The sequence below is a fragment of the Balaenoptera ricei genome, chromosome 16 (genome assembly GCF_028023285.1).
Source record: "Balaenoptera ricei isolate mBalRic1 chromosome 16, mBalRic1.hap2, whole genome shotgun sequence".
Lineage (NCBI taxonomy): Eukaryota > Metazoa > Chordata > Mammalia > Artiodactyla > Balaenopteridae > Balaenoptera > Balaenoptera ricei.
In genome coordinates this window covers 67,380,873-67,408,002 of record NC_082654.1, presented here as the reverse complement: position 1 = coordinate 67,408,002, position 27,130 = coordinate 67,380,873, and the positions used below count along the sequence as shown (strand labels likewise).

The following is a 27,130-nucleotide window of genomic DNA, read 5'->3' as shown; positions in this document are numbered from 1 at the left end:
AGTGCTTGGGAGCCTTGAATCAGGCTGAATACACGGCCTGAAAATACCCTTGTGAAAATAACTGTGGGTTCAGTTGCTGAGTATCCTGAAGTTCAGCTGGATGCCTCACCTGTTAGGAGGTGCTATGCTGCAGTGGGCAGAACAGCAAAGGAATTCCATTATAAAGGGCAGAGAGGTGTGAGACGAAGCCCAGCACAAAGCTGAGTGTGCGCTGATAAAGAAATCACTCCCACTTTGCCCACAGATGGTGGCTCTGACAAAGGTCCCTTGCAGTCTCGCGCTGTGCATCTGTCTCCAGTGTGGACAGGAATCACCTGGGGGCTTGTTAAAAATACAGTTTTAGTGCCACCTTGTCTGAGACTCTGATCCAGTAAGTCTAGAGTGATGCGAAAGAATCTGCATTTCTACAAACATTACAGCTGATTCTGGTGTGAATGGGCTGTGGACTTCATCCTGAGGACCCTGATCTAACGGACGAGGGAGTCTTTGGGTGAAGCTGTCAGCATCAAGCTAAGTCTGGTCAGAAGAACAACACAAGATAAAAGTTAAACCCAACATAATGAATTATTTCTTAGTTAAATTCCAAAATGATCAAGAGAGTCATTGTTCTAGTGTAATTCAGCTGCTGACACATTCTTTTAGTTTTCTTTCATCTTAGGATGTCTTGATTTCCCCTTCACTGCAGAAGGATGCTTCTACTGGATATGAGATTCTGAGCTGACAGTTCTTTTCTTTCAGCACTTGAAAAACGTTGCATCGTTTTCTGTTGGCCTTTATGGTTTCTGGTGAGAAATTCAGTGTTGTTTGAATTGTTTTTCCTCTATATAAAATGTAATGCTTCTGACTGTTTACAGTTTCTTTCCTTTGTCTTTAGTTTTCAGAAATTTGATGCTAATGGGTCTTGGTGTGGATTTCTTTGGACTTATGTTTGGGGTTTTCCCAGATTCTTGCATCTCTAAGTTTTGGGGCTTTGGCCAAATTTGGGAAGTTTTCAGCTAGCATTTCTTTAAGTGCTTTTTAAGTTGACCTTTCTCTCCTCTCCTTCTACAATTCCAAGGACTCAAATGTTAGATTTTTTGTTATGGTCCCACATACTCCTATGACTGTGTGTGTGTGCATGTGCCCATGTGCCTGTGTGTTTTCTCGGTCTATTTTCTCCCCATTGTTCAGATTTGATAATTTCTATTGTTTTATCTTTCAGTTGACTGATTCTTACCTCTGTCCTTTCCATTCAGTTATTGATCCCATTTATTGAAGTCTTTTTAAAAAATTATTATTTCAGGGCTTCCCTGGTGGTGTGGTGGTTAAGAATCTGCCTGCCAATGCAGGGGACACGGGTTCGAGCCCTGGTCCGGGAAGATCCCACATGCCGCGGAGCAACTAAGCCTGTGCGCCACAACTCCTGAGCCTGCACTCTAGAGCCTGCGAGCCACAACTACTGAGCCCAGGTGCTGCAACCACTGAAGCCTGCATACCTAGAGCCCATGCTCCGCAACAAGAGAAGCCACTGCAATGAGAAGCCCGCGCACCACAACAGAGTAGCCCCCGCTCACCGCAACTAGAGAAAGCCCGCACGCAGCAACGAAGACCCAACACAGACAAAAATAAAAATAAAAAAGTAAATAAATGTATTAAAAAATTATTTCAGTTATTGTATTCTAATACTTCTATTTGGTTCTCTTTTGGTGGAAGGTTAGGCTCTCCACTTGGCCTTTGCTGGTGTAGGAGGAATGGGGCCCCCATTTATGCTGTATTTTTTTTTTTTTTTCGTTAGAGTAGAGTACAAGATTTCTATCTTTCTTTACAAGTTTTCTATCTTCCTAGGCTGTCCTGTTCCTGTTCCTTTGGCTAAAAGGAGAAGGCTTTTATTGCAGTTGTGTTTGTGTGTTTATTTGCCAGTTTCTGGGTTGCTGGCTTCCTCAGCTCCAGTTGTGGGATATGTGAAGTAAAAAGAAAACCCAGGGATCTTACCATCACGTCATTTCTTTGGAGTCAGGGTCCTTAGCCAGACTGCCTTCTTCTCTCCACCTTTCAGAGTCTTCTTATATTTGCTTTATATATATATATGTTTATTTGAATACAATGTAACTGATAGGGAAAGTATGTCTATTCCATCCTTCCTGGAAGTGGAACTGTTCTAGCTGGGTGATTTTAATGAATTACTTCAGTTTCTATCCCACAGTTCCATGATTATAACTGAGGATACCACTCCAGGCTCTGACAGTACTTGATCAGTAAACATTAGCAGTTTTTAAACTTCATTTTATGGGAGAAAATATTTGCAGATGAAACAACCAACAAGGGTAATCTCCAAAATATACAAACAGCTCATGCAGCTCAATATTGGAAAAAACAAACAACCCAATCAAAAAATGGGCAGAAGATCTAAATAGACATTTCTCCAAAGTAGACATACAGATGGCCAACAGGCACATGAAAAGATACTCAACATCATTAATTACTAGAGAAATGAAAATCAAAACTACAGTGAGGTATCACCTCACACTCATCAGAATGGCCATCATCAAAAAGTCTACAAACAATAAATGCTGGAGGGGGTGTGGAGAAAAGGGAATCCTCCTACACTGTTGTGGGAATGTAAATTGGTACACCCACTAGGGAGAACAGTTTCAAAGCTCCTTAAAAACCTAAAACTAGAACTACCATATGATCCAGCAATCCCACTCCTGGGCATATATGTGGACAAAACCATTATCCGAAAAGACACATGCACCCCGATGTTCATTGCAGCACTATTTACAATAGCCAAGACACAGAAGCAACATAAATGTCCATCGACAGAGGAATGGATAAAGAAGATGTGGTACATATAAACAATGGAATATTACTCAGCCATAAAAAAGGATGAAATAATGTCATTTGCACAGCATGGACGAACCTAGAGATTATCATACTAAGTGAAGTAAGTCAGACAGAAAAAGACAAATATCATATGATATCACTTATATGTGGACTCTAAAAAGACGACACAAATGAACTTATTTACAAAACAGAAACAGACTCACAGACTTCAAAAACAAATTATGGTTAGCAAAGGGGAAAGGTCGGGGGGAGGGAGAAATTAGGAGGTTAGGATCGACATATACACACTACTATATATAAAATAGATCATCAGCAAGGACCTACTGTATAGCACAGGGAACTCTACTCAAAATTCTGTAATAACCTATATGGGAAAAGTTAAAGATTCTTTTTAAAGAGATTTAAAAAGATTATTTTAAATTTTTTATTACTAAGTATAACTTTTGATTATATCATAAGCATTAAGTAAATAATTGTATTGAAATACTTGTCAATTAGAAAAAATAACTTTATTCTAATCTGTTATTAAGGAAATGTTTTAAATAAAAGAGGGAGGAAACCCCCAAAGTCCTGGCTTTCCCAGGAATTTCTTTCTTGGCACATGGAGCCCAGTAATTGGTTCTAATATGTGAATTCATTTTTCCTTTCATTGTCATTCTTTCATTCAATAAACATTTATTGAGAACCATGTGAAGAGTATTAGTTAAATATAAGGGATATAAAATTGAATAACATGTGTTCTCCATACTCATGAAGCTTATAATAAACCTGCTCCAATAAACCTCTCCAACTTCCTTGTCTGGGTCATGCTTTGCCTCTGTCTTCTGCTCTTCTGCCCATAGTACCCTGAGTTTTCATACTATTGGGTTGGCCAAAAGATTCTTTTAGTTTTTAAAGTAAAAATAAAAGATACATTTTTCATTTTCACCAAGAACTTTATTGAACAACATATTCACTGTTTTGTTCCCCTACCTTCTGCCATTTTTCAGGCAGCTTCATAATTCCATCTTGCCAAATTTTTTTTATCTTTTTGAGCAAAGAACTGTTCCAGGTGCCTTTTACAGTCTTCCAGGGAATTGAAATTGTTCCCATTAAGAGAATTTTGTAAAGACCGAAATAAATTGAAATCTGAAGGTGCCACATCTGGTGGATATGGCAGATGAATCAGAACTTCCCGGCCAAGCTGTAACAGTTTTTGCCTGGTCACCAAAGAAACGTGCAGTCTCGCGTTATCCTGATGGAAGATTATGTGTTTTCTGTTGACTAATTCCAGACGCTTTTCATCGAGTGCTGCTTTCAGTTGGTCTAAATGGGAGCAGTACTTGTTGGAATCAATCGTTTGATTTTCTGGAAAAAAGCTCATAATAGAGGACTCCCTTCCAATCCCACCATATACACAACATCACCTTCTTTGCATGAAGATCCGCAATTGGTGTGGTTGGTGGTGGTTCATTTCACTTGTCCCACGATCTCTTCCATTCCACATTATTGTACAGTATCTACTTTTCGTTGCTCGTCACAATTTGTTATAAAAACAGAATGTTTTCAGGATTTCCCTGATAGGCCAGTGGGTAAGATTCTGTGCTCCCAATGCAGGAGGCCCGGATTAGATCCCTGTTCGGGGAACTAGATCCACATGCATGCCACAACTATAAGTGCGCATGCCGCAATTAGGAGCCCTGCACAGTCAAAATAACTAAATAAATATTTTTAAAAAAACAAAAAAACGGAACGTTTTCCTTACGTTTAAGTAGAGAATCGCATGCGGAAGTACAGTCAAGAAGGTATTTTTCGCTTAACTTATGTGGAACCCAAACACCAAAGTGATTAACATAACCAAGCTGGTGCAAATGATTTTCAACTCTTGGTTTGGATATTTTGAGTATGTTGGCTATCTCCTGTGTGGTATAACGTTGATCTCAGTTAATATCTCAATTTGATCGCTATCCACTTCAACTGGTCTACCGGACCCTGGAGCATCGTCCAACGAGAAATCTCCAGCATGAAACTTCACAAACCACTTTTGACATGTTCGATCAGTCACAGGACCTTCTCCATACACTGCACCAATCTTTTTTAACGTTTCGGTTGCGTTTTTACCTTTCTGGAAATAAGAAAGCATAATATGCCAAAAATGTTGCTTTTTTCTTCCATATTAAAATGGCTATGCAAAAATGCACCAATTTTGATAAGCTTTTTTAAAATGCATGCTGATATGACAGCTGTCACAATACAATCTAACAAAATTGTTTTGAATCAAGTTAAAAGCATCTAAGTACTACTGGAGCCATCTTACGGAAAAAAAAGAACTTTCTGGCCAACCCAATATATGCTATGTCACTTTATTGTCAGTCTTCTCTGATAAGCTGTAGGTTTCTTGAGGGCAGAGACCTTGCATTTGTGGCATCATTCTCAAATATGTCACCTTATGCAGTGTGATTTCAACAAATATTTGCAGTATGAATGAATGACAAAAAGAGAAACTCTTAAGCCAAGTAGCTAAACCCATAGGCCAGATCCCTTCTGTTAATACAATGCTTAAAACATCTGCAATTGGACATCATTTTTAATTACGTTATTTGGGGGCAGATTGATATTGGGGTAGGACCTTGAAGATTAACTAGTATATTAGCCTTACTTCATTTATCTCATTAACCTTCTAATTGTTTCATAATCCCAAAATCAGAGACATGCAAGAAGGGGAAGAGCACTAGCATATTTGCATGGAAAAGAAAGAAAAAAAGAGTTCTTGTGAGCATCAAATATTATGGGCATGATTCTTAGGTAATCCAAGGCACAAAGGGGGAGTTTGTTTCCAAGGATGGACAAGGCAAAAACTGGTTTAACATGTACTGATTTATAGGGATTGGGATAAGGGGGGAGTGGAAATGAAAAAGACCTTTGTCTAAAGCAAGCTGTATCAGTTAAGTTGCTTTTGGTTGCAAGCAGAAATTCAACTCAAATGGATAAGCAACTAAATAAATTTGTTAGCTCATGTAGCTGAAAAATTCTAGCTGTGAGTGGTTTTCAAGTGAGAAGTGATCTGGCAGAGCTCAACAATGACACTGAAAATGTGTTTTTTCTTTTCCCTTGATTTTCACTTTGTTTTCTGAATTTCACTTTGTCCTTAAGTTGGTTTTCTTTGTGGTTGCAAAAAGGATGTCAGTAGCTCTTAGGTCTATTCAGTACCCTTGGTCACATCACATTCAGAGACAGAGAGGAGAAGGAGAGGGAAGAAGAAGGGAGGGGAGAGAAGGGGGCTGGGGAGGAAGGCAGAGGAGGGAAGCCCCCACCTACCTAATGAAATTTTTCTATTTCACTTTGATTGTGACAATATACATCACATGCCCAACAGGGAATTGTTTGTTTGAGTTAATCAGTACCTCCACCTCCCCATGGAACTGAGGAAAGGGATGGAATGGGTATGGGAGAAAACCAACTAACTTCTATATCAACATTTTTTGTTTTACAATAAACACCTATGGTTGTTGCTCTACATCATTATGCATCAACATCAACAGAAATTTCCCCTCCTTCAGGGTGGGAAACTAGAACACTTGTGTGACTGGGTTTAAACAGTCAATCATAAAAATTAGAGATTCCTTTTTACTACTTTTAAGAGTAGGATGTGCACTTTTAATTAAGAAATAGCATACAAGTTGAAATGTGTTAATATTAACAGAAATAATGGCAGCTATTTATTCTAAAACAGATGGCTTAACATGCTTTGACTCATCATTTGATTCCATAGCTTTTGCCCTTAGATGAGAACACTTAGGGAAAAACAGTCATCATCAGATTAAAAGAAGGACCATTCTATGTTTCGATGGGAATAAAACAAGTGGGCTTAGTGTGCTATGTTATATGAACTGCTTTTGAGATTCTCATAATATATGTTTCCCTAACTATATTTTTTTAACAATAAAGTAAACAAAATTACTTTCTTCTTAAAGTATGCAAAAAAAATATTGAAAGGAGTACTATTTTTGAAGAAAAATATTTAGTAGTATAAAATGTTAAATAACAGTGAAGACTGAACTGATGATTCGAAAATATTGTTTCAATATGTTAAATTACAATATAAAATTTTTTATGTGTTTAAAATATGATATACTGGTACAAAGTTTTAAAATTAAAGTCTTCCTGAAATTGTAGAATTTTAGATCTAGAAGGGATCTTAGAAATCTAGTTCAAATCCACCAACTTACAAAGGAAAGATTAACGAATCTGAGAGTTTAAGGTTCAAGTAACTTGCCTAAAGCCACATAGTCAATCAGTGCAGAAGACTAGAGTGCCCGTTTCCAGACTAGAAACCCACTGTTTTTCTTCCTTTTGACATACATGAAATATTAAATCACCTGTACAGGACAGCTGGATACCAGCAAAAGACATATTACATATATCATTTTGAGAAAAAAATGAAATTTAGATTATTCTACCATTTGTTAAGGCATAAACCTAAAGTTATATACATTTATCCAGATACTGGTTAGGATCCTATTAAAATAGAAAACCTACTGGTTAGGATTCTGTTAAAACAGAAAAAAAAAAAACAACAGTAAATGAGGAAAATGTATAGGAACGAGAAAAACAAGGAAAATGAATCAGAAAGCGAGACATATTCGATTCAGTGAGACGAATTACATTGAAATTGCCACTGCATTTATTTTTAACATAGTCATGTAACATACAGGAATAATGTTAAAATTAGATACAGTTCACCACACTTCTAAAGAGGAAAAAGCAGTATTAAAAAACAGTAATTATAAAGGCTATAAAATATACCGATTGATGATGCATTTGATTAATAGAGAAAGGGACAAAAATGACTTACGTATGTGCAGAGATGGCATTGCTAATATATTTGAAGCACTTAAGTTGTTTGTGGAGGCTAGAAACACAACGACTTAGTTCTGCATGCAGAGTAAAATTTAATACAGTTTATAAGTGAATGAGAGTGGTTTTAAATGAGAATTATTTTCTTGTCTTCTCTTATTAAGGGAATCAAAACAACAGTTTTGTCCTATTTTGCTGACACTGGTTTCTGCAGTGTGATTGTTACTCAAGTGGGAGAGAACAGAACATCATCCATATTATTTTAAGAACTTGAGTTGGCTCCTAGAAATGTTTATAATTGCCCTTGTAAAAGAGAGCAGCCTCAGCACGTTGGAAAATTACTGGTCAGTCAACAAGTGCTTATTGAATCCCAGGTATGTGTTCAGAATCCCAGCCCAGTTCACAGAGTGGGCTATAAAACATAATGGCAGTTTTTTCCCCTTATTGGGGACTTTAGTGGGAGAAGGGATATTGTAGAATAATATCAATGCCCATGGAAGGAAGAATAATTAAGTGCTTTAATTAATAAATGTGGTCCTTCAGTGCAATTACAAATCAGAAGGGGGAGAGATCATTTTGAATAAGAGCAGCCTGAAGGCAAATGAAAGACAGAATAAAATCCCAGAATCTTTAAAGATAAAAAATGCTTTCCTTGATCTCATTCAATGATGGATGTCGTCTGTTTCTTGAGGCTGTCCATTCCACTGTAGGGCTGTTCTGGCTGACTCCAGAAAAGTTTCTTTACATTGAGCTGAAATCTACCCCTTTTTAATTTCCATCAATTTGCCTATTTTCATGTCTCAGCTGCTCCAGTCCTTCCATGTGGCAGAATTTCAATGCAAGTAATAATATTACCACTCAGTATTCTCTATTCTGTCAACTATGATAAAGGTGCCATTCTAGTAGTCATCATTTTATACTGCACAATTTATCAAAATCCTCTTTAAATAGATTAACCAAAAATGACACAATACTCCAAATGAGTATTGGCTGGTGAGAATACACAGGAAAAATAACTTTCCTTGATCTTCTGGATGCTATACTTCTATAATTACAAAAATAAGAGTGTATTAGCTTTATTAGCACCTATATCACCCTATCAGCTCATATTGAGCTTTAGAGAGTTTCATTTGACCTCTCCCATAAACTTCAGTAAAGCAAATTCTGTAAGAACTTATATATATATGAAGGATGACTTTAATTTGAATATAGATTTTATAGTTATTGCTGTTAAATGTCCCTTGTTGACTTTTGACTCATTCTTCTAGCTTGACAAGATATGGTGACTCATGACCTGATCATGCATAACATTAGCTTTTTCAACCAGATTTATGTTAACAACAGACTTGATAAATAGATTTCTGGATTTTCAAGAGACCCATGCAATAGTACCTCTTTACAGGGTTGCTGTGAGAATACAAATGAGATAATGTAGGGAAAATGCTTATCACAGTATTTAGAAAACAGATGTCCAATAAATGTTAGATCTTTTCTTTTCTTCAAAATAAATATTTGAAAAGGACATAAAGAAGTACAGAGACTCCAAGATAAAATCGATCTCTTTACTGAAATCCTTTGTGTTAACCCACTACAATTTTCCCTAATTACACCAACACTCAGCTTTAATTTTTCTGTCTTGGACACAAAGATATAACTATAGATCTTGTCAAATACATGTTGGTAAAATATATCATTGAGTTGGAATGTGTAGGAAAGGTAGAATGTATATAGAGGATAAAGAGGGATGGAAGGAAATTAGTGCAGGTCAGGTGTCCACAGAGTTATGAACAAAAGCCTAGACATAGGAAAGTTCAAAAGATTAAGGGATGGATATATGTTGGTGTGAGGTGGAAAACACCCGGTAATAAGTGCTTGGTTTTCAAGCACAAAAGGAAATTGAAATTGATGCAGGAAGCAAGAGCGGCCATCAGATGACCTTATGTCCAAGGTGCGGGGAGTGAAGAGGGAAACATCAAAGAGTCTGAACAGGGTAACAATGTTAGCCAGATAGATAAGAGGACACTGTCATGGAGACAAGCTCTGGTAATAATGGGGGCCAAAAGTAATGAAGAGTAAAATAATGGTAATGATGATGGAGTGAAAATTTACTCCAAATTCAGATAAAGATGAAAACAAACTGAAAGAGAATTTTGAAGATCATGCAATTAGAAATGCATAAAAGGGAATGGGAGAACATTTGAGAAGCATGACAGAATAAAACAAATTTAGTTTTGATAATTCTCAGAGTGTGGGCCCAGGGTCAGTAGCATCAACATCACCTGACAACTTGTTAGAAAAGCAAATTCTCAGGCTCCACCCCAGATCTACTGAATTTACCAGTAACAGTTTGTTGGTAAAGGTTTAACAATAAGCTCTTCAGAAAAAAAAAAGGGGGGCTGTGGGGGGGAAGCCCTGATTTGTAGCATTTGGGGATTTCTGATTTCCCTGATATGTGTACTCCTACTATGGTCAATTTCAAGGCACAAGGGACATGGAGTTGGTGAGAGATATACATAATCAGGTCTCCAGACCCTGTACTAGACTACTCCATCACAACACTATTGAGGTGAAGCTATAGCGTGTATCAGAATCACTCACATACTTGTCAAAACACAGCTTGGCCACATCACTGGGGTTTCTAATTTATATGGTCTAGGGTAGGCCTAAATCTTGCATTTCTAAGTTTCGAGGTGACACTAATACTGATGGTCTAAGGACCACACTTTGAGAATCACTACTCTAAGGGTCCCTTGGGTCACCTTATTCAGAAATTTAACTGGCATACAGAGTGAGTCTTAATTAATAAAGCCCCATCAAATCAAGTTTTGTCTACTATATCTGTTTGTAACCAAAATCCAAAGAGTAGTTTTTCAGGTCTCACCTTCCCTGAGTCTTAAGCAATAAGTGACATAAGTTAAACATTTCCTTCTAGTGTTTCTAGTTTTCTAAACTAATTCTCTAGTTTTCCACTATTCCACCTTCTTATGGTTTTCTTCTTGCTCTCTGGTTATTTTTTCTCAGTTGCTTTTCGTGGGTTTCTCCTCTGCTATTAGCTGATGTTGGAGTGCCCCATAATTATAACCCTCCTTCCTTCCTCTTCTGAAGGTTAAATTCTCCTTTGGTGTTATATCATCCCATCCAATGGTTTTAAATATAATCTGTAATGTTGACAATTTTCAATTTTCCTGCCTAAACCTCTTCTCTAAACTTCACACTGGATCTCTCTCCTCCACCTGACATTTATACGTGATTATCTCATTCCTAGTATATTGCCTAAATAGAACTCATTTTTCACGTCGCCAAATGGCATCTCCTCAAATCTTTTGCAGTTCAGTAAATGACACCACTGTTCACTCTGATGTTTAGACCCCAAACCTCAGAGTCCATGCCTAATCATGCTCTTTTCTCACCTACCACATTCAATAAACCCTATCAACACCATTTCCAAAATATTTTCTCAGTGTTATAGGTTTCACTAGCTCCATAATCACCACCATAGGTTGAGCCATTATCATTCTTTCCTAGACAACTGGATAGCCTCCTAACCAACTCATCACCTTTCTTTCACTCTTGTAACTCTATCATCCATTTGCCATACATCAGCCACTAAGCTGATTAAATTCCTCCAGTAGAACTGCAGTTACCTCCTTCACATGGTCTGACAAGGTCTAATCCCTGCCCTTTCCTTTTCCTTCCTACTCAACCCTACATCTCTTCACTCAAACAGGTTGAATTCATTCCCATTTGGGGGCTTTTACACAAGTTTCTTCTGCCTGAAAAGCTCTTTCTTCAAAACTCCACATGGCATGTTTTTTCTTGCTGTAAAACTATCAACTCAAATGTCATCTCTGCATCCAGGCATTTTTGCCCATAGTCCCCTTCTATCTCAGCTTATCTGATTTCCCTCATAGTGCAGCATGCAGCACAGTGGGTAACAGTATGGGTTAAAAGATCAAGCTGTTCAGATTTGAATCCTAGCTCCCAGCTCCTTATCTCTCTGACTTGGCAAGTTACATGAATGTTTTGGACTCCAGTTTCCTCATTTATAAGAATGTGTAAATAATAGTACCTGCCACTTAGGTTTATTGTGAGGATTAAATGAGTTAATATATAAAAAAAGTATTTAGAACTGGTCTGGCGCATACAAAAGCTATGTGTTAGTTATTATTATCCAAAATTATCTTGTCTATGTCCTTGTTTCCATACTTATTATTGCTAGCTCTCGTATAGAGTATAAGCTCCAATAGGACAGGCACTTTGTTGTATTTACAATAGTATCCTCAGTGCCTAGAAAAGTACCTGGTATGAAGCAGGTCCTCAGTAAACATTTGTAGAATAAATCAATGGATCTTCTGTGTTAAGTGACATGACTCCCAAAAGACAATACCCATTGACCTACATGCAAAGTCTAAGTTAAAAATCCCATATCTTCCAAAGATCTTTCTAGAAACTATCTGTTATGAAAACTCTGTCTTGAGAAGTACTACCCACGACTGCAACAAATGACCTCATTTTATTCATACTTGTGTTCTGAATAGATTTCAAATCTCTGTCTTTGCATTTTGTGATTTATAGGAAACATCTGGCAAAAAGAAAAATGATAATTATTATTTATTGGCCATTGACAGTGTACTAAGCACAAAGAAGCAAGGGTTTCAACAGGAAGGTGGCCATCACCTCTTTATTCACTTATCAGTAAAGCTTGGCTAATAGGTACTTTCCTCCCAGGTCACAGACATAAATATTTGCTTGAGAGAACAACCATGAATTCTTCTTGGAATGATGACAGGGAGATTTGCACTCATGAGCTGTGATGGATCCTTACACTTCTGACTCATTTCCCCTAAGCTGCCTCACACTATAGTCTGCTTTCCTATGTGATGGCCCCTACTCTCAGATTGGTACCAGACCTATCTGGAGGCCAAAGTCTCTTTCCTTAAAATGGTTTATCTCACTACTGTATTATCCATGAAATATCTTTATCTACACAATATTTCTTGGAAAATGTAATAATACCTTTAGCCAATTACAGGGTTGTTGAGAAGGAAAAACAAACAAACAAAATGTACTCTAAATAGAAATCAAATATTGTACTAGAATAAGGATCTAAAAACTGGCTACAGGGGCTTTTCTGTTCTTGTCTTCCCTTTTTTGGGAGGGTGGGGAAGGGGTGGGAGGAGTGACCTCAAAGGTCTTGGGAAATAAATTCGAAGGACTTAAGGCAGGCAAACATTTCCAGTTTGCCATAGTTTCTTTCAGACTTACTTACACCCTGCCTGTTCTTATATTAAAGTAACTTCTCTGGCCTCCACCCTCCACCAACATCATTTAAATATCTTCAACATCACCACCAAAAATATTCAATGGCACTTATATGTGAGGGATAGTAAGTGTACACTTCTTGGGTCACTATTTCACCTAGGAATGGAGCTAAAGTCTTTGGGAAATATTTATTTCTTATTCAATCATTCACTTGTAATTAATAACTTTCCAGATTAGAAAAATTATTTGAAATGGCTCAAAATAATAGGCATACAGAGTCACTGCTGATGTAGAAGTAAATAATACTAAAAAGTAGAAAGAAGAAGCAAAATCAGCAAATACCATGACTAATATAGTTACTGAAATTGAACCTTAAGTTTAGTATGAACTCATCTATAATCATTACCTCAAAACAAATACATGAAGTTACATAATTTCATTAACTGATAAAAGAGACAATGTTCAAAAGAGTGTGATTTTTTAGAGTAAATTCTTTAAAAATTTAGTATATTGCCTGAATCCTAAACAGGGGATTTAAATATAAAAGAATATTTTTCAAGAAAATGAGAATACACAGCTTGAAACAATTCAATCTTTTAAAGTCAAATTGTTCTTTCTAGCATTATCCATGTATGGGCTCAAAGGGACCAAATATTGCTTTATTATCTTAAATATATACTTTTATACCCAGCTACCTGCCCATAGAAGCTTTTTTAATCAAAAGCTTTGACAATTAAATATTTGAAAATACTATAGCAAAAAGACATGATTAACACATTGATCTATCGTTTTTTGCCCATCTTGTTAAGTAAACAGATGTTAATTAAGTGATTTTAGAGGACAAGAATTCTATTCTAAATTCTTCCCCCAGTGTGCTGTGTAATCTTAGAGAGCCCACTTAACCTCTCTGGGATTGAACCTTACTCAGTGTGATAGCTTAAAGAAATTACAAAGCCTGTTTAAATAATAAAGTGATATATAAATATCAAATAGTACTGTTACCCTTTGTGAAGAAGCCAAGGTTAGAATTCTGAAATACCAAGCCCTAAATACATGAGGGTCAAAAGGCATTACAGACTCTATGTTGAAAGTAAAGATTTCTGGGAAATTTTCTTTATCACCTTTTTTACAGAAAGGAGAAATAGAAAAAAAGTATATGTTCTTTGGAGAATTACACAAATATGAATAGATAAAAACTGTGTTGAAATAATTCCTATAAAACCAAGCAGAATGTTAGTATCCAAATCCTGAAGAAGTTCTTCTTCCTTATACATAAAATTAGTCCAATGATTCGATGTCACAAGAGTTAAGTATGAAAACTCTGGGAATGCACCTGCCACATCCCAGTTGCATGACAGATGGCCATCTCTTCCTCAATGGACTTTGTTACCAAGTGTTACATATTCAGAAGGTGTGTATATGTTCAAAAGCAGATGGTACGATTATTTTGTGAGATTTTTAACTCACGTTGTTTTCATTAGATGAAGAGTGGGATTTTATTACGATATAAGTACAGTGACTGTTATTTCTGAAAGCGTAGGTCAAAACACAGATTAAATCTACTTTTAAAAATATAAACTATTCAATGTGTTATTATCGATACCTTGCTACTTATTAGAAACACCATTTTGACTCATAAATTCCCCAACCTAGTTCATTCTACCTTATGGAGCGATGACCTTATAGCTTCTGGACCTCAACACAGTTCTATTTCACGCCCCTTGATCTGGTATCTGCACATTGCCTTTTATATTGAGCACATGTGATAACGGTATGTCTATTCAAATTTTTTCCTATTCTCCTAGTCCTGTTCTCCCTGGGTGACCCAAAATGGCAGAGTATTTTATTTTACGGAACACTGTCAGCAAAGGCAGCTTTAGAACAGAAACTATAACATTAAAAAAAATAATGATTGTTGGTCTACTTATATTCTTTTCACATTTATTCTTAAGTCTATTCCATTGCTCTCTTAAAACTGACTTTCCCAGGTCATTGCCCTACTCAGTGTATATTCCAAGAGACTGAGAGTCATCTGATAGTCCCAAGCTTCTGATTCAGTGTGGATGTGGAAGTGGAACACCCTTTTCTTGAAAAGGATGCAGAAAATCCCTCTAAATCTAAATCGGGATGTAGGGGTCAGTGGCATTGTCAATAACAACACATAAAATGAGAGCTCAGAGTCTTTCAGTTATAGGACTATAATTTGTAATCTTGGTCTTATTTACCACTTATCAAAAATCTGCAATAGGTCCTATTCCTATTTAACTCCATGAGGCTGTGCTCACTGAATTAAAACATAATTTAGAGAACACAGCTCGAATTACTTAAAGACCTACTGTACTGTATAGACACTGGAGATGAAAAGCAATGTTGAAAAATTAACTGGAAGTAAAAAGTATGGTAAGACTCTATAGTAAAGTCTGCAAAGTGCAGATTCCCGGTGTTTTTCTTTTCCACAGTTTAGGTTTACTTTTCAATGCCTAAGGAAAACAAAATTTAGAATTATATCGTCCAGCCCCACTCTCTCCTCCTTTCCCACAATGCCACCAGAACCTCTCTGGTTAAGATCACTGGGGACTTCCTAATTTCCAGCTCCACCAGAGACTTGTCAGTACACGTCCCACGGGAGCTCTCTGGAGCACGTGGTAGCACTGTCCACTGTGCTGACACACTCAACTTGCCAGGCTTCCACCAAGACACCTGTTCCTGAAGTTCCTCTTACTTCGATAACTGTTCTTTCTCAGATTCTTCTTCTTCTCTCCTAGATGTCTTTTCTTAAGGTTCTGCCTTTGATCCTTTTATTCTCTCTTGCTCTTCAGCAATCTGGTCCTACATGTATGGTTCTAACCATTGCCTCTATACGAATGGCTACCATATCTAGCTGTGATATCTCAAGTTCTTGTATGTGTTGTTTGCTATAATCTCAACCTTATCTTGAGAATACCTTAAATATATTTAAAGTACTACTTGGATGTTCAGGTAGCACTTTAAATATATTAATTCCTGCCCTAAAGTGACTCCTCCTTCCTCAACATATTTCCAATTTCTCCTAAGAGAACCACTATCCTCCCAGGTATAAGCCAAAACCATCCAAAATTTATCCTCTTTGCCTCCATCATCACCATCATCTAATTTGTTTTCAATTTCTGGCCAATTTATATAGTCCATTTATAATTTATCCCATCTATAATTTTTATTCTCATGTCTCTGATTCAAATTCTGACTTCTGTGTATAATATTCAATAATCTCTTAATTGGTCCTGCCTATCCCTTTTTCCACTCAGTTGACATACAGTTTCCAGATTAACACCCAGGAAGCAAAGCTGTGATGATGTCAGTCTCCTACTCAAAACCGGTAATGAATTGTCATCCTTTACTAAATTCCAAATCTAAATTCTTTCACTTGGCAGTAAGGGCTATAACCTTTGTGTCAATTGTGGATCCAACCTCTCCCTTTTCCACAGCCTATGCCCTCCAACTTGTTCTCAAATGAGGCAGTATCTCCTAGAAAGCACTTGGAAATGTGTGGAGGCATTTTTGGTTATCACGAAGATTGTGCTGGGGGAGATGGTGATTGTGTATCTAGTGCCTTAGATTCCGGGTTTTCTGGCATGTAGAACCCCATCTGGCATTTGATGTTGCTGTCCCATACAACAAAGAACTGTCCCACCCCAAATGCCAGGAGCTCCCATTAAGAAACAGTGTGGCTTAGACAGATTAAATTACTTACTTTTTTTCAATTTCTGTTATATACTTTTCCATCTCCTCTGCTTAGAATGCCCTTTTTATGTTTTCCCAAATGTCCAAATCTTGCTCATCCTTTAAGGCCTATAGAAAAAGTCACTTTTCTGAGAGTCCTCCCAGAATCCCCTGACATGTATCTCTAGCTTCCATGGCATTTCATGTATTCTTCTCTAACACCACTTCGTTTCTATCAATACCTGGATAATACATTTTCCCGTCTCATTGGAAATGTAATGTAGTAAGGCTCTGTCTTACTTTTTCCTCTGTAACTAGAAGCTGGCACAGATCCTTTAATGCTAACATGCTTAATATTATAGCATATACCATGAGCGTAAATGAGGGCTCTAGCATAGACCCTCTGGTTTGTGAATAATCCTGAAATTACTGCCTCAGCCTTCATTTGGAATCACAATTAGTTCTGGCTACTTACTTTTAAGCCATTATCTAACTTTGATCCCACGTCCCCACTAAAATTTAATGGCTGTGACTTCTACAACTTCCGTTTCTTCTTCTAGGACACAAAACCTCATATTTTCTTAGATAAAGCCCCTCCTAATTGAACCCAGACCTCAATCCTGAGAACTGTTTTAGTGGGTACCCCATGAATCCTTATTGCCTGCTCCTTGCTTGCCCTAGTTTCACGGATGCTCCTGACAGATGGTCACCAAATATTTGTCAAATTAAAGAGATCCCTGGGTTGAGTGGAAGGGAGTGGCCAACTGTGTAATCAGGACAGGATTTAGAACAATGATACTACAATAATACAGAGCTTAATTTCCAGGCTTGGAAAGCAACTGTGTTCATAGCTTTCTCAGGCACTGTCTCTCCATATAAATATCACAGCATGGCAGAGAAGAGACTGATCCTAGGCTTCCAGTCTGAAATCATCCTAGACAGTCCTGAGGATCAACAAGCCAATCATAATCTGCTTTAAAACAAAATGATCACCTCATTTTAGCCTTTTTATGTCGTGCATGACTCTTGGTTTCCAAAATCTTAGATTTTTTTTTTTTTTTTTTGCCATTCTCTGAAGAGAAAAGAAATAGATTAGGTATAATTGTAAAAGGCCTATCACAACTCTCATAGGTACACTCTGGGATTGTTAAAGAATATGATTATTCTAAATTGATTATTTGAGTCCTATACTGTTTAGTTGCAAGCAAAACATCCATCATTATCATCTACAAAAGATGAAAAGAAAACATATCTGCTTCCCCAGAGTATGATACTTAGAAAATTAAGTACTTTCAATTCATAGATATGACAGCTCCTTGATCACAAAAACAACAAAAAACTCATACAAATCAGAACATGATTTTCCATTTGAAAGTGATAGTCCAATGCCCTTACTGAAGCGTGAACTAAATACAGTAACACATCATAACTTAGTCAGAACAAGCTGTTATTATAACAAAACAATCCTGTCCATGCAGAGACAAAAAATGCTAGTCACTTTACATGACTTGTACTTCAAGCAAAGTGTTATATTGGGACCTTTTATCACTTTGGTTAGAAATGGTTAGAAACTGGGAGTTTCTATACTTAGAGAACAAAGAAGGATGAGGAATAGTGCCGGCTTTCAGCATGCCCCTGCCAATGTCTACAATGCAAAATAAGTTCATGCAGATATAATCATTCACTCCATAAAAATGTACTGAGTACCTACTATGTGTCCGGCATTATTCTTAGGGTATGTCAGGGAACCAAAAATTCCTACCTTCATGGGGATTTTATTTTTCCATGTTTAAATATAAATTCAGGCGATCTTCAGTGCACACCCTCCCCCAGGTACTTTGTTCTTTTTATACTTCACAGACTTCTGTGTCTGGGCAGCCTCGACTTTGCTCCCTACTTTTCAACATACCTAATATACAACCCTTTCAGAAAGTAATTATAGATTTCCAATAAGCAATTTATGAAAATATATCCCCAAGCATATGACTGAAAATAAACTAGATGCCTCTGCAAGTTGTTTTAGCTTTGTCAGGTCATTGGATACCATTTGATGAAAGGGATAAACAGAAGAAGATGTAACAAAGCTGTACGAGATATTGACGCAAATGTGACAGAGATTTGAAAATTTGACTTGATTTTGGAAAGTCTAAGCACCTGTGAGAGTCTGTCCAATTGAGTGTAAGTGTATTCACTGTAAGGGAAAATATCCAAAGTTTTCCCATGCTTTTTACTAATTAAAGAATCTTATTTAAGACGATCTAATATCTCTACCACCCAATCAAGAAATTCTCTTTCCAACATCTTTGACAAGGCATAGCACATTTGACTTCTGTTTAAAAATCACTTCCAGTGATGAGGTAATAACTAACTCTGGCTTAAACAACTCATTCCTCTTCTACCGAGCCCTTAAATTGCAGGGCCTGAACCCACATGGTATTCTAGACGTGGACACTCCTGTGCCAAGTACGGGACGTTTCCCATATTCTACAAGCTAAGCCCCATAATCACTTTAAAGCTGTAAGATGGTCCCCATGTCATGCTACTGACTTATAAAGCTGCATCAGCTATACAAATGTCACCTGTTTTTGATGAATATCAAAGTAGAAAATACATTAATTTTGAGTAAAAAGTTGAAAAAATTTTACTTTAAAAAAATTTAACTCTATTGACCTAATTTCACTATAGAGCATGAGAACGCTTTCATGGACCAGTGTTTGGAATTCACTGAACTAGATAACAAATGTCCCTCTCAACTCCTGTTTTTCCAGGTGCTTTTCATAAGCAATGTTTTGCCTATCCACTTGTGCAATAGATTTTATTTAACCTAAGGCTCTGACTTTACATTTACCATTTTAAATTTTAGCTTATGAGTTTTCAAACATTAGTCCAGATTATCAACATATTTTAGAACCTTGAATTCTTTCTCCTATTTGTGCCATGTGCAAACATAAAATGTTTACTTTCAAAATAGCCTTCCAAGTTACTTGTTAAAATGGAACAAGGATTAGGCCCTATAGATAGTGATAGTTTTATCCTTCTGCCAGGTTGAGTTCAAATAGCTATAGTACTCCAGCAATGCTATCATCCAGGTCACATTTCTCTCCTTTAAATAAAAGACACATCCATTAAAGGATCTCAGGATTGGACATTAAAAGGCTTGTAGGCCAACTTCTTACCCTCTACACAATAGCTTGGTCTAAAGATCACTCTCCTTACCTTTAAATGTCTGTGGCACTGAGAAACTCCAAATCCCTCCCTCTCAACAAAGTCCAATTTCCTCCAGGAGAGCTCCTTTAGAAAATTCATTCTATACTGAGATAAAATTTGTAACTTTCTAGCTCTTGCTCCTAGGTTGTAGTTCTGCCCCTCAGAGACCTTCAGAGCAAGTCTTTCACATCATAGCCCTTTGAAGATTTGATGATAGTGATCATGTTTCTCCATGTCTTACCTTTTCCTGGCTAAAAATTCCCTGTTGCTTTTAGGAGTTTTTTATATGGCATAGTTTCAAGTCATGTCACTATTTCAGATATTCTCTGCTAAATATGCTCCAAGTGACAATCTTTTAAAAGTGTGACACCTGTAACTGGGCAGAGTGTTACAGTTGTAGCCCTCTAGACAAAGTAAGAACCAGGATGATCCAGTTCACTGAAACCTAGGTGAATTCAATGGTATTTAACAAACAGGAATTAAGTGCAGCCCCATCAGCTACTTCTGCCCTGTGTTTTCTCAACCTGACTCACTCCAGAATTAATTAGAATTTTTTAAATTGGTTAGGTTTTGTTTTGAAATTAAGAAAATACCTATTTCTGGTTAAACTAAGAGTCCTTAAAGAAATAAAATGAGATCTGAAAGTATTCCTCCTGTTTCGCTTCTTGGAAGTAAACACTATTAAAATTTTCATGAGAACCTTTTGGAAAAATTTTCCTATGAGTATATAAACATATGGCTCAGTTGTCTCTTTTTTTTCACATAAGTGGGATAATATACATACTCATGTGAAATATACCTTTTTCAATTATCTTGGGTATCTTCTATACCAAAACAGATATTGAGCTGACTTACTATTTTAAACAACTTTTAACATTCTCTGCTACCCGATATTTAGGTTGGTTCTAGCTTTTGCCATTACAGATAAAGATGCATAAAAACCATGCTCATAACAAACTGGTGGTGCCAGAGGGGAGGTGGTGGGGGGACAGGCGAAATAGGTGAAGGGGATTAAGAGGTACAAATGTCCAGCTGTAAAATAAATAAGTCACAGGGATGTGATGTACAGCATAGGAAATACAGTCAATAATACTGTAATAACTCTGTAAGGTGAGAGATGGTAACTAGACTTGTGGTAATAAATTCATAATGTACAAACATATCAAATCAACATGATGTATACCTAAAACTAATATAATATTCTATGTCAATGTTAATTCAATTAAAAAAAGATTTTAGAAAACTTGCTCATAGACTTTTGTGCATGTGCACACATATATCTGTACTATAAATTGCTGGAAGTGAAATTAGTGGACCTAGGCACATATTTTATTTTAATAGATATTGTCAAAATGGAACTTACATGCACATGTGCATACATACATGTGTACATGCATACATACACAGGCAACTGGGGTTCACTCTAGACCCACTAATTCTGAATTTCAAGACACACCATATAAAAAATATACAGCTTGAAAAAATAATTTTGAAGTACAAAGTACAAAGAAGTACAAAGAAGGTTGAGAATGTTTTGGAACTTATTCTTTGATGAAAAAATGTTAAATCATACTAGTCTTTTCTGACAGCTACACCACACTGTTGATTCACACTGAGATTACTATCAACTAAAACTTCTAAGCCTTTTGGAGAGTAAATTTTTGCTAAGCTATATTTACTCCATTCTCCACTTTTAAATTTGTTTTATAGTGCCCAATATCCATGGTTTAATACTTATACCTATTATATTTCATCTGGATACTGATATTTAGTCCATATTTTGAATATTCAAATTCTTTGAGACTGGACTCTTTCAGCTAATAGAGTTCCTTTATCCTCTTATTTTTAACTGAAAAATTTAAGAACGTAATTCTGTAATTTTATCCAAATCACTAGTAAAACACTGAAATGAGCGAGGCCAAGAGCAGACTGCAGCCCCGCAGTAGAGGTCTCACCCTTGGTTAGCAACTATACATTAATCAACCATTTTAAGGATTCTATTTTTCATCAGTTACAACTCAAACTAATTATAAGGTAAATTTTTTTTACATTGTCAAAAAAAAAAAGACATGCCTTGTTAGGAAAAGTATCATAAAAGATGTTGCAAAAAATCTTGCTGCCCTCTATGAATATAGAATGATTTAACATTCTAGAAACCCTATCATTCACTTATATATTGGACAAATAGTTATTGAGCATACGATATATGCTGCATTCCTGCTAGTATGGGAGACATAAGTAGTGAACAAGGAACTATAAATCATTGCCTTCATGAACCTTATGTTTGAGTGTGTACAATGTATAATAAAAAGTAACAAAATAATATAAAATATAATTTCAGATTGTAGTAGATGCAGAAAGACATATGTCATATGATATTACTTATATGTGGAAAGTTAAAAAAGAGACTTTAAAAGAAACAAATATGGTGACATAATAGGTCATAGCTGAAGAAGTAACTTAGGGAGATTGATGTCTGAGAAGATGATATTTGAACTCAGTTCTCACAAATTAAACATAACAGAAGCAGTCCATATGGCCATATGAGAAAAGCACACTGGAAAATTACCAAGTGCAAACTCCCTCAGGTGGGAAGGCGCTTACTGTATTCTAGAAACAGGTCAATGTGCAGAGATCTAATGAATGAAAAGGAAAATAATATGAAGTAGGGCTGAAAGTTAAGCAGTAGGAATTTCATATTAAGTCTGAATAAGCCATTAAAAGAAGTTTGCATTTTACTGTAAGGGGCTAAGGAAAGCAATTGCTATGATAAACATTTTTTAAAATTTTACTTTGGCTTTTACATAGAAAGTAGATTAGAGAGATATGAGTATAAGAATGGAAACCATATAGGACGATATTTCTGTAGTCAAAGATAGATGATAGTGGCATAGGCTATGATGTTGACAAACGAGATGGAGAAAAGTATGTAGATTCAAGATAACTAAGTTTTGGTGAAGTTGATAGGGCTTGTTAATGGATTAAATAGGAAAACCAGCCATTAGATATCATTAGAATATAAACTTCACAAGGGCAAGAATTTTTGTCTAATTTTTGTTTCCTTTACTGTTTACTCCCCAGTTGCATAAATAATGCCTACCACATAGTATATATTCAATAAATATTTACTGAATAAAAAAAGTAAAATCTTTAGGATTTTCCCCAGAGCAACTAGGTGAAAGGCCATGCCATTAACTAAAATCAGAAAGACTGAAGAGGAAGCAGAATGAGGTGGAGACAGAGCAAACATTTGTTCCATTTTGGCTATTTTAAGCTTTAGATGTCTTCTAGATATCAATGTGGAAATGTCAAAGGCAAACTAAGTATTTGAGTCTAGTCTTTAGGAAAGCGGTCTGGCCTGGAGAGAAAAATTTGGATGCCATCAGCATGTGGCTATGGAATTTACTGTAATTAATAATAAAAAAAATACTAAAGAGTCCCTGAAGGACATTTAAAAAAAGATCTGATTATGGAGATATATAAAAACATGTTTATTAGTGGAAATATTTAATATCTTGAAGGAGTCATTATTCCATAAAATAATCTAAAACCTAAAACATTTTAACAATTTCAATAAAAATTCTAATATGTATTTTTATAGAACTTTGCAAGTAGATCATGAAAGTTATAAAAAGAGCAAAGAGTAGAACAGTAATACTTTAAAGAAAAAAACACAGTAACTGAATTTGCCTAGAAGATATCAAGATGTAATACAAAGTCATAATTAAGACTGTGTCACCCTCATACCAAAACCAAAGACACAACACATGCACACAAAAATTACAAGCCAATGCCATTGATGAACATAGATGCAAAAATCCTCAACAATGTATTAGCAAACCAAATTCAACAATACATTGAAAGGATCATACACCACGAACAAGTAGAATTTATCCCAGGGATGAAAGATGGTTCAATATTCTCAAACAATCAATGTGGTATACCACATTAACAAATTGAACAATAAAAATCATATGATCATCTCAATAGATGTAGCAAAAGCTTCTGACACAATTCAACATCCATTTATAATAATTAAAAAAAAAGTTCAATGAAGTGAGCATAGAGGCAATATATCTCAAAATAATAAAGGCCATATATGACAAGCCCACAGACAACATCATATGCAATGTATGAAAGGCCGAAAGCATTTCCTCTAAGGTCAGGAATAAGACAAGGATGCACACTCTTGCCACTTTTATTTAACATAGCACTGGAAGAATAGGCACAGTATTCAGACAGGAGAAAGAAATGAAAGGAATCTAAATTGTAAGGCAAAAAGTAAAACTGTCACTGTTTGCAGACAACAAGGTCCAATATATGGAAAATCCTAAACCTGTTACCAAGAAACTGTTATAACTCATCAGTGAATTCAATAAAGTTACAGTATACAAAATTAATATACAAAAATCACTTGTGTTCCTATACACTAACAAACTATCAGAAAGAGAAATTAAGAAAATAATCCAATTTACAATTGCATCAAGAAGAATAAAGTACCTAGAAATAAATCTAACTAAGGAGGTAAAAGACCTGTACTAGGAAAACTATAAAACACTGATAAAAGAAATTGAAGAAGACACAAACAGATGGCTTTCTAATATCTTTACATATCATGTTGATGGATTGGAAGAATTATTATTGATAAAATGACCACATTACCCAAGGCACTCTACAGATTTAACGTAATCCCTATCAAAATACCAATGGCATTTTTCACAGAACTAGAACAAATAATTCTAAAATTTCTATGGAAACACAAAAGATCCTAAATAGCCAACATAATCTTGAGAAAGAAGAACAAAGGCAGAGGTATCATGCTCCCTGGTTTCAAACTATATTACGAAGCATAGTAATCAAAACAGTATGGTACCTGCACAAAAACAGACACATAGATCTGTGGAACATAAAAAGGAGACCAGAAAAATGAACGCACACTTATACGGAAATTAATCTACAGCAAAGGAGGCAAGAATATACAATGGGAAAAAGATAGCTTCTACAATAAATGGTTTTGGGAAAACTGGACAGCTACATGCAAAAGAATGAAACTGGACTATTTTCTCATACCATATACAAAAATAAATTCAAAAGGAATTAAGACTTAAATGTAAGACCTGAAACCATAAAACTTCTAGGAAAAACCATAAGCAGGGACACTTCCCTGTCATGCCTCAGGGCACCACTGAGGGTTTCCCCTATGCATCACCACCTCTTCCCCACAGAAGTGAAGGGAGCGCTTCCGGGTTCAGCAATAACCTGGAGCCAGTGTTAGGTTGGCCCTGCTGGGCCTTGTTCCAAAGCTCTGCTTTCACTTCGGGCTTTCTAGAAACCCAGATTTGCTCTTGGCCATGCTGGACAGCGTCCCAGATGTGTGTGTGAGCCCCCCATGGCAGATACGGCCTGAACAGCCCCCAAGGGGCAGGCGCAGTGTAATTCATGATGGCCAATAAACCGGACATGGCAATGTGGCTTTCTCGCTTGTTCACAGTTTACGGCTCTGCTTTGTTCTGTCTCTTCTTGGGTTGCATGAAGCAGCAAGCTTTTACCAATGTGCTTTGCTGGCAAATGCTCTGACTAGTGCTCTGAGGCTGCACCAAAGATTACCACACTTCCAGTTAAACAGAGCATTCCAGGCCCATGCTATGTCAGAGGACAGCTGCCACTACCTGTTCTATTCACTCACTTTTGTCAATTCCCTACCCGGTTACAATGAGTATTTTCCCAGTCTTGTTATTTTATTTGCTTCATGCTGCCACATACATGAAAAAGGTCCTTGATGCAAAGGGTTCAAATAGTTTACCTCTGCTGAGAGCTCTCTTGGATAAATTAAGCGCTAATCAACAGAATATTCTGAAATTCATTGCTTGTAATGAAATATTCTTGATGCCTACTACAGCTTTTATGCTTTTTAGTGGTCAAGGAAGTTTGCTCCACCCTTTTATATGCTATAGATTCCTTACTCTTTGATACTCCTCTCGAAGAAATCCATATAGTTGGACTTTGTTTAATGAACCGAGGATTGTTGTTGAACATCTGATAATGAAACCTGCTTGTCCACTGTTTGTGACAAGACTTTGTCTCAAGAGCATTGCCTTTATATGCAGACTGGCACCAACAGTTGCATAGTTTAACATTCAGCTAAGTTATATATAATATAAATAAGCATTGTTAGCTGCTGGTACTTCTGCTAGGGATGGTTAATTCCAGGTGTAAAAGTGACCTCAATGCAATTTGCATAATTTACATAAATGCATCTCAAAAGAAAAATATTCATTTTCCTGGCATGTTAAATCAAGCCTTTTAAACACTTGCTGAGCAACTTTATTGTAATGTGTTGTTAATAGGGAAGTTTGAATCTTGTGATAAATGTATCAAAAATTCTTTAGATGCTGCTGTGCCTTTCTCATGAAGTACATTTATTTCTCTGGTAAAAATACCTCTAAAGTTTGTTTTCATCTAATTGGTAATCTGAATTTATATCTGGCATGAGTTCATTGTGGTAATATTAACATGTAAATTCAGTATATTTTGAGACAGTATTCTTTTGCTATTCAGTAATTTTGGTCGACGATTTTAACAAAAACACTTCCCACTGTATTTAATTTCAAATTGTTTCTAAATTGATTTTGTGCTGCTTTGTTAGGACAGATTTATTTTGGATGTACCATTATAATAGGAATTCTATATGTATCTTATACTATGACTTTCCAAAATTTTATTTTCATAATTACTTCTGTGACTTTGAATATTTTTTTAAAAGGCCCAAATGAAAGCTTGTTAACCAACTGGGTAAATATTTGTGGTCACCTAAGCGTTTTACATCAGAGAGCAGTACGGTAGTCAGTCAGTTTTCCTTTCAGAGATCCACTGAGTAACACTTCTCAAACAGGAAATCATTCTTTTAGAAATGTGGACACACAGGTTTTAGTATTATCGTAGTTTACACAGTTACTTAGATCAGATTCTTGACTGCCAATTTTCTCGGTTTCTTAGGCTTGAATTGTCATAGACGGTTACAGCAGTTCAGATGCCTTTTGAAAGGAATGTAACTGAAGATTGAGCATATGACTAAACTTTGTATCTGTTCTGAAATAATAATGAAGATTATACATAATTACCCATCAAATCTGACTTAAAAGATTAAATAGAAAGGTTTATAGGAAAGGTTATTGATTGGGAATGGAGCCAGAGGAGTTGTGGGGGAAATAGTGTGCGTTTCAATGGCGTAATGCACAGATACGTTTGGGGGGATTGGATGTATTATGCAACTGTGATTTGAGTTGTGTAATATGTTAAATAC

At 36.2% G+C, this 27,130-nt stretch overlaps 1 protein-coding gene and 1 pseudogene across 4 annotated transcripts in view; one reads left to right on the top strand and one right to left on the bottom strand.

Annotated features, from left to right (window-relative positions):
• Window positions 1-27,130, bottom strand: part of CTNNA3 (catenin alpha 3) — a 1,736,704-nt gene that overhangs the window by 575,140 nt on the left and 1,134,434 nt on the right. The window contains exon 1 of one of the 4 annotated variants that reach the window (XM_059899113.1): window positions 7,658-7,740. The exons of the other annotated variants lie outside the window; for them this stretch is intronic. The gene's annotated coding sequence lies outside the window, so the exon portion shown is untranslated. Of the gene's footprint in view, window positions 1-7,657; window positions 7,741-27,130 lie in introns of those variants that run through there. 4 annotated transcript variants of the gene reach the window in all.
• LOC132351019 (transmembrane protein 33-like) lies at window positions 7,948-25,956 on the top strand (annotated as a pseudogene).